Here is a 7778-nt window from a genome sequence, read left to right on the forward strand (position 1 = left end):
TAGCCTGTCAATAGAGGGCGCTATCAAAGTTCAATTTGTATGACTTTTTCCAATATTTTTGTGCAGAAATCCAGCCTTCTATTTATTTGGTCGTTATCATACAGCATTTTTCATAATATGAGCAGTGGAATGTATTGCCTGCCAGGAAATAGACTGGAACGTAGGCCTAATTTCATTATGCCTGGAAGCACAAACACTTGCTAAGCACAGAAAAATAGCTTAAAGGCAGTGGACACTATTGGTAATTACTCAAAATAATTATTAGCATAAAACCTTACTTGGTAATGAGTAATGGGGAGAGGTTCGTAGTATAAAAGATTGTGAGAAACGGCTCCCTCTGAAGTGGGTAGTTTTCGAGAAAGAAGTAATTTTCCACGAATTTGATTTCGAGACCTCAAGTTTAGAATTTGAGGTCCCGAAATCAAGCATCTGAAAGCACACAATTTTGCGTGACAAGGGTGTTTTTTTCTTTCATAGTTATCTCGCAACTCCGACGACCAATCGAGCCCAAATGTTCACAGGTTTGTTATTATATGCATATTATGTTGAGATACAGCAAGTGGGAAGACTGGTCTTTGACAATTACCAATAGTGTCCAATGGCTTCTGGCGACCCCAAAATTTAATGTAAGAAGCGTCACTGCGGTAATGCTTCTCAGATTGTGTTTCTATAGGAACTATTCTTCCCATTATGACAATGAAACTCTGAAAAACCAGTGGAAAAAAATCTAAGTGGTAAGAAGTACGACAGCTTTGGATAGTACAATGCATCGTTTAAGAAGTACATTTACGTCCGGGTATGGAAAACGGGGTACCACTTTTTATTCCCTCCCCTCCCCCCCCCCAAATTGAATATAAAAGCATTACCGCAGTAACGCTTCTCGGATTGTATCTCTATTGTATCCTAATTTGACTAAATTGTTTCCAGTTGGACCATATTGAACTCTGGAATGCCATAAAACTTTATACATGCGGTGACTGGGAGTAGGGCCTATAGCAGTTGGATAGTAGGCCCTACAGTGCAAGTTTTAGATAAAAAAATTATACTTCGCTTCCTGTTACAAACGCTTGACCCCCCCCCCCCCCCCTCCCCGATCATAACACGCATTACCGCGGTAATGCTTCTCAGATTATATTCCTATTGGGATTATCCTTCCTATTTTTATTCTCCCAAATAATTAAAATGAGAAGCGTTAAAGGGAAGGTACACGTTTGGTAATTACTCAAAACAATTAACTTAAAAACTGACTTGGTAACGAGCATTGGAGAGCGGTTGTTCATGGTATAAACATTCTGGGAAACCACTCCCTCCGAAGTAACGTAATTTTTGAGAAAGGGGTTATTTCTAACTAAAATATTAAAAGACTTCTAGCTAGAAGTATTTTATTCCTAGCTGCAAGCACACCAAATGTTTTCTCGCAGCTTCGATGGCCAATTGAGCCCAAATTATGACAGGCTTGTTATTTTATGATTATGATGGGATACACCAAGTGAGAATACTGGTCTTTGACAATTACCAAACGTGTACAGTGCCTTTATTGCCTCCCAGATTGTATTCCTATAGATAATATTCAACTTTCAAATAATGGGTCAATAAAAACTTATAACTGCGGTGAAGCTTAGTAAACAGCTTTAGATAATCGCATTTTGAGAAACATTTCATCTTTTTTGTACATTATGGGGATGAAAAAGGTGTAACAATTTTGAACCCCTCTCACAAATTGAACATAAGAATCGTTACAGCGGTAATGCTTTCCAGCTTGTATTCCTATATAAAGGGAAAATTCTTTCCATGTTGACACAAATAACACAGGTTTTTAAAAACGCAATCACTTTTTGAAATGTTTTGTTGCAGATTAATTCTATGTTTGAAGTTCTGGCATAAAGAATCGTTAACCAACGGTCTTTAAAACAAACACTTCTCAAAACAGATGTTTTACTGTGTACTATCTCTTTAATAAAACTTCCACCGTGCAAAGTTTCAAATCATATCAAAGGAAATTACTAAATGATTTTGGGGTGAACAAAGACAAATTCACTGGAGTGGGATACAAACCAAATAACTTAAGGTTTTTCCGGATTTTTTATAGGTTAACAAATCATAATTCACACAGGCCCCTTTTCCTTTGACATTTTGACAAAACAATGCACGGTTGTTTTACAGGGCAGGGGTATTTCTACTATTTTTTACAATGATCAGTCTACATCACACAGTTGTTTCCTGTTTCACATGACCAATGCATTTATTTTACTCAAAAGCCATACTTGTACACTGAATGTTAAGCTCTATTTTTCTCTGCCTCAATAAACAGCTTTGTTTATTGGTTATCCTTTACAAAACCAATTGTTTGTACTTGATTTCATGAAGATAAATGTAAGTTTGAATGAATAAAAACCTGGCAACACAAATTGAACATTTTAAAACTTACTATAGCTTAGACCTAATGGCAAAAGAAAACACTTCAAAGTAAAGTGATTGATAATTATGTTAATGAGCATTACCAGCAATGACATACGGATACTAAAAATAACATAATGCCAGGGAGCTGATACACAGTCGAGTTATGATAATGCATTAAAGTTAATAAACTGCAAACTAAGAAAGCTTAGACGGAAGTTTTACTGAAAATTCATGAAATTTATAAAAATCCATTCATAAATACCCAAGACAGTTTCGCTACTCCTATTGGTTGAGAGCGCTACACCTGAGGTGTTTAAATGGTTGAGAATGACCAGGGCCCAATTTTATGGCTCTGCTTACCGCCGAATTCCGCGCTTACCATCACGATTCCCCGCTTACGTGCAAGCGCCAAATTTCTGAGGTAGGCTTTTAAGCGTAGAATGCCTAGAAGCGTGGAGTAGGCTTGCGCAAAAGCCAAAATTCGTCGCAAGCCCGTGAAATACACTTGCCATATACACAGAATTCACTGCTTCCGTAAGCGCTGATTCTTTGCTTACGGCAAGCAGAGCCATGATATTGGGCCCAGCTGGAGCTGTTTATAACCAGCTTTCTGTGCTAGCCTTTTAAGCAGAGAATGCATAGAAACGTGGAGTTACCATCACGATTCCCCGCTTACGTGCAAGCGCCAAATTTCTGAGGTAGGCTTTTAAGCGTAGAATGCTTAGAAACGTGGAGTAGGCATGCGCAAAAGCCAAAATACGCCGCTAACTTGTGAAATACGCTTGCCGTATACACAGAATTCCCTGCTTCCGTAAGCGCTGATTCTCTGCTTATCGTAAGCAGTGCCATGAAATTGGGCCCAGCTGGAGCTGTTTATAACCGGCTTTATGTGCTAGCCTTTAAAGCGTAGAATGCCTAGAAACATGGAGTAGGCACGCACAAAAGCCAAAATTTGCCGCTTACCCGTGAAATATGCTTGCTGTATACACAGAATTCCCTGCTTCGGAGAGTGCTGATTCTCTGCTTACTGTAAGCAGTGCCATGAAATTGGGCCCAGCTGGAGCTGTTTATAACCGGTTTTATGTGCTAGCCTTTCAAGCGTAGAATGCCTAGAAACGTCATGCGCAAAAGCAAAAATTCGCCGCTAACCAGTGAAATACGCTTGCCGTATACACAGAATTCCCTGCTACCGTAAGCGCTGATTCTCTGCCTACCGTAAGCAGTGCCATGAAATTGGGCCCAGCTGTCGCCGTTTATAACCGGATTTCATTGCTAGCCTTTTAAGCGCAGAATGCCTAGAAATGTGGAGTAGGCACGCGCAAAAGCCAAAATTTTCCGCTAACCTGTGAAGTACGCTTGCCGTATACACAGAATTCCCTGCTTCGGTAAGCACTGATTCTCTGCTTACTGTAAGCAGAGCCATGAAATTGGGCCCAGCTGGAGCTGTTTATAACCGGCTGGCTTCCGCGTGTCAGGCTTGCACGTACGCCAATATACTCATGCCAAACACGCAATTCATAGCTTTTAGTAACAGGGCGTAATGTAAGTGCGCACACATATCTATTTCTAAGCGCGCTTTTTAACAAAAGGGCATTACTATTAATGGGAATAAAAGAGTAGTGACTTGTTCTTAAACGTATGTTGCCGTGCAATAAAGGCCCTCGCCATCTGCTCGGGCCTTTATCACCTGGCAATGACCCTGCTGGTTTTAAAAGGCCAATAAAGAACTCGTCGCTTCCCTTTTGTTCCCCTATCAAACGTCCATCAATTGAACAGATAAACAGTTCTTGAACTTGGTTCATGATCTGCTCTAATGAACATGTTATGAACTGTTTTAGGCATGGTCATTGACTGATCATGAACATTCTTGAAAGTTCATCGAGCCTGATGGGGTTACTGGTTAAATGCATAGAGCTATATATACATACGTATATACAGCTGTATTGTTTGATGACAATTAGTTAACAACAGGGTGGACCACGTGAAGGTTGTCATCTCCCACCCCACAAAAGGGATCGTAATAAATTTGAGTGTGTAACCACTACAACAATTGCTTATTTGTAATGTTACCCCTCTCTGAAAATTATTTATCACTATTATTTTATATTATTATTATAATATAAAATCTTGTTAATGAGTACTTTATTCAGCTAAGACAATGCCATGACCTTTGTAATTATTAAACCTTGTTAATGAGTACTCTATACAGCTACGACAATGTCATGACCTTTGTAATTATAAAACCTTGTCAATGAGTACTCTATACAGCTAAGACAATGTCATTACCTTTGTAATTAGAAAAACCTTGTTAATGAGTACTCTATACAGATAATGTCATGACCTTTGAAATTATTCAACCTTGTTAATGAGTACTCTATACAGCTAAACAATGTCAATAGCTGTGTAACTAAATAACCTCGTTAATGAGTACCCTATGACATTGTCAACACCTTTGTAGTTTAATCACCTCGTTAATGAGTACTCTATGACAATGTCATTCCCTTTGTAATTAATTAACCTCGTTTATGAGTACTCTATGACATTGTCATTCCCTTTGTAATTAAATAACCTCGTTAATGAGTACTCTATGACATTGTCATTCCCTTTGTAATTAATTAACCTCGTTAATGAGTACTCTATGACATTGTCATTCCCTTTGTAATTAAATAACCTCGTTAATGAGTACCCTATGACATTGTCAATACCTTTGTAATTAAATCATCTCATTGGTGAGTACTCTATGACATTGCCATTCCCTTTGTAATTAATTAACCTCGTTAATGAGTTCTCTATGACATTGTCATCACCTTTGTAATTAATATAACCTCGTTAATGAGTACTCTATGACATTGTCAATACCTTTGTAATTAAATCATCTCATTGGTGAGTACTCTACGACATTGCCGTTCCCTTTGTAATTATTTAACCTCGTTAATGAGTTCTCTATGACATTGTCATCACCTTTGTAATTATATAACCTCGTTAATGAGTACTCTATGACATTGTCATTCCCTTTGTAATTAATTAACCTTGTTAATGAGTATTCTATGACATTGTCATCACCTTTGTTATTAATTTACCTCGTTAATGAGTACCCTATGACATTGTCAATACCTTTGTAATTAAATCACCTCTTTAATGAGTACTATATGACATTGTCATGACCTTTGTAATTAAATAACCTCGTTAATGAGTACTCTGTGACATTGTCATTCCCTTTGTAATTAATTAACCTCGTTAATGAGTACTCTATGACATTGTCATAACCTTTGTAATTAAATAACCTCGTTAATGAGTACTCTATGACATTGTCATTCCCTTTGTAATTAAATAACCAACCTCCATTTTCACACGACACAATGGCATGACCTTTCACATTAAAAGCTTTATTCAGAGTCACCAACAACAAAGTATGGTGGCCACCATGTAAGCTACCCCAGAACAAATACCATGTAAACAATTAGACTAATAAATAATTGATAGACAGAATGACACATTACAAAAGTTACATTTTATATTTGATTCATTATTCAAATTAAGTAGTAACAATACAAAACTTAATGTCTAATAAACACTCTTTTTATTTGTTATGAATTTACTACAAATAAAATTATGTTGTTTCGTATTTTGTAATTAGCAAACTGCATTACAAATTAACTTAACTTGTTTCATGGTTGTAATGCGGTACTTCATTACGCACATGAAGCTTTTACATACTTGCAATAAGGTACTTTAATGCAAGCATGTTATAATTACATGATTGTAATGAAGTACCTCATTACAAACATGCAATTTTTGTATGTGAATACATGAACTTGTATAGTACCTCGATACAAGTTTATTATGTATTCTGTCTACATACTTGTAATGAAGTACCTCATTTCAAGTATGTTGACAATATTTCTAAAAGCACATAATACTTCCAAGAATGAATTAAACAGGCCAACGAAATGTGAAATCTTCACAAATCTTTTTTTTTTTTATTGTAAGTGACATAATATCTAGCCTATGTGGCTCCATACTGCAGAAGGAAGGCTTCTTCATCACCATTCCACCTTGATCTTTCTTGTGCTTGTTGCTTGATGTCATCCATCTAACGCCAACTTGGTCTGTCTCTTCGTCTCATTCGTGTACTTGGGTTCCATTCTGTTGACAATGTGTTCATCTGTTGTCATGACGCCTTAGATGAGGTGGTGATGATGATGTTGTATGCTATGCTGACTTTAAATGGTACGGCATAAGGTGGCTCAGCATCTTGATGTGTCCAACTCAAAGTTGTTCGACTGCGTTAGTCCTGTAATATGATCAAAAACCGAAAAATAAACCAGTTAGATTGCGACTTGGATTTAAAGATCGAAGATTTGTGCATAATAGTAACAATAATGGCTTTTTATAAAGCATGCATATCCCTCACTCAGTGACGCTCCTGGCCCTTTAACAGTATTCGTGCAAGGTAAATGGGACTAACTTTAATTATGAGACCCAAGAAATGTCAATTTTTTGCACTTTAATTGACTTCTAAACTTGAAAGTCAAGCTTAACTTAAAAGACATCTTACCTTCATATTCCATTTGGGACCCTGGTATGTAGCTGCCTCAAGCCATGATGTATCTCTCTCTCTCTGTACTGTGCTGTCACATCTTCATGGTCCAGGTTGACGGGATGGCTGGAAAGCAGTCGTCACAATCATCTGAAAGAAAATTACAATGTACTACATAAGTACAAACCATATAAAGACATAGATCATCAGGGGCAAATTTCATAGAGATGCTTATAGGCACAAAAAGGATCCAAGCATAAAATAATAGAGAACTGTTTTAGCAATATTTCTGCCTAAACAGCTCTATAAAATTGGTCCCAGATGATCATCACAGGACTACTGCTTAAAAAAATGCTTAAACTGACTTTTAAAGCACTTTTAAAGGCATTTATCGAAGAAAAGGAACCTTGTAGGGGATGGGACTTCCAACACCATTTGGGGGTCTAAACCAACATGTTTTCTACGAGGGACCAAGTGTTAAACCGAGAGCCCTTTAATTAACAAGATAATTTTCTAGCCATCTACCAATGTTTGATGTGCTTCAATCACATGGGATGATGGCTCGTAGTCAGGCACCCTCTGGGATGTGGCTCGTAGTCAGGCACCCTCTGAGATGTGGCTCGTAGTCAGGCACCCTCTGGGATGTGGCTCGTAGTCAGGCACCCTCTGGGATGTGGCTTGTAGTCAGGCACCCTCTGGGATGTGGCTCGTAGTCAGGCACCCTCTGGGATGTGGCTCGTAGTCAGGCACCCTCTGCGATGTGGCTTGTAGTCAGGCACCCTCTGGGATGTGGCTTGTAGTCAGGCACCCTCTGGGATGTGGCTTGTAGTCAGGCACT

At 38.1% G+C, this 7778-nt stretch overlaps 1 long non-coding RNA gene across 1 annotated transcript; it reads right to left on the minus strand.

Annotated features, from left to right (window-relative positions):
- Positions 1–6143: 6143 nt before the first annotated feature.
- LOC139951668 (uncharacterized) lies at positions 6144–7545 on the minus strand. The gene is made up of 3 exons (XR_011787818.1): positions 7466–7545; positions 6959–7090; positions 6144–6694 (listed from the first exon to the last, which is right to left on the minus strand). It is a non-coding gene; the product is annotated as an uncharacterized lncRNA (long non-coding RNA).
- Positions 7546–7778: the final 233 nt, after the last annotated feature.

This window comes from Asterias amurensis, chromosome 19, assembly GCF_032118995.1.
Source record: "Asterias amurensis chromosome 19, ASM3211899v1".
Taxonomy (NCBI): domain Eukaryota; kingdom Metazoa; phylum Echinodermata; class Asteroidea; order Forcipulatida; family Asteriidae; genus Asterias; species Asterias amurensis.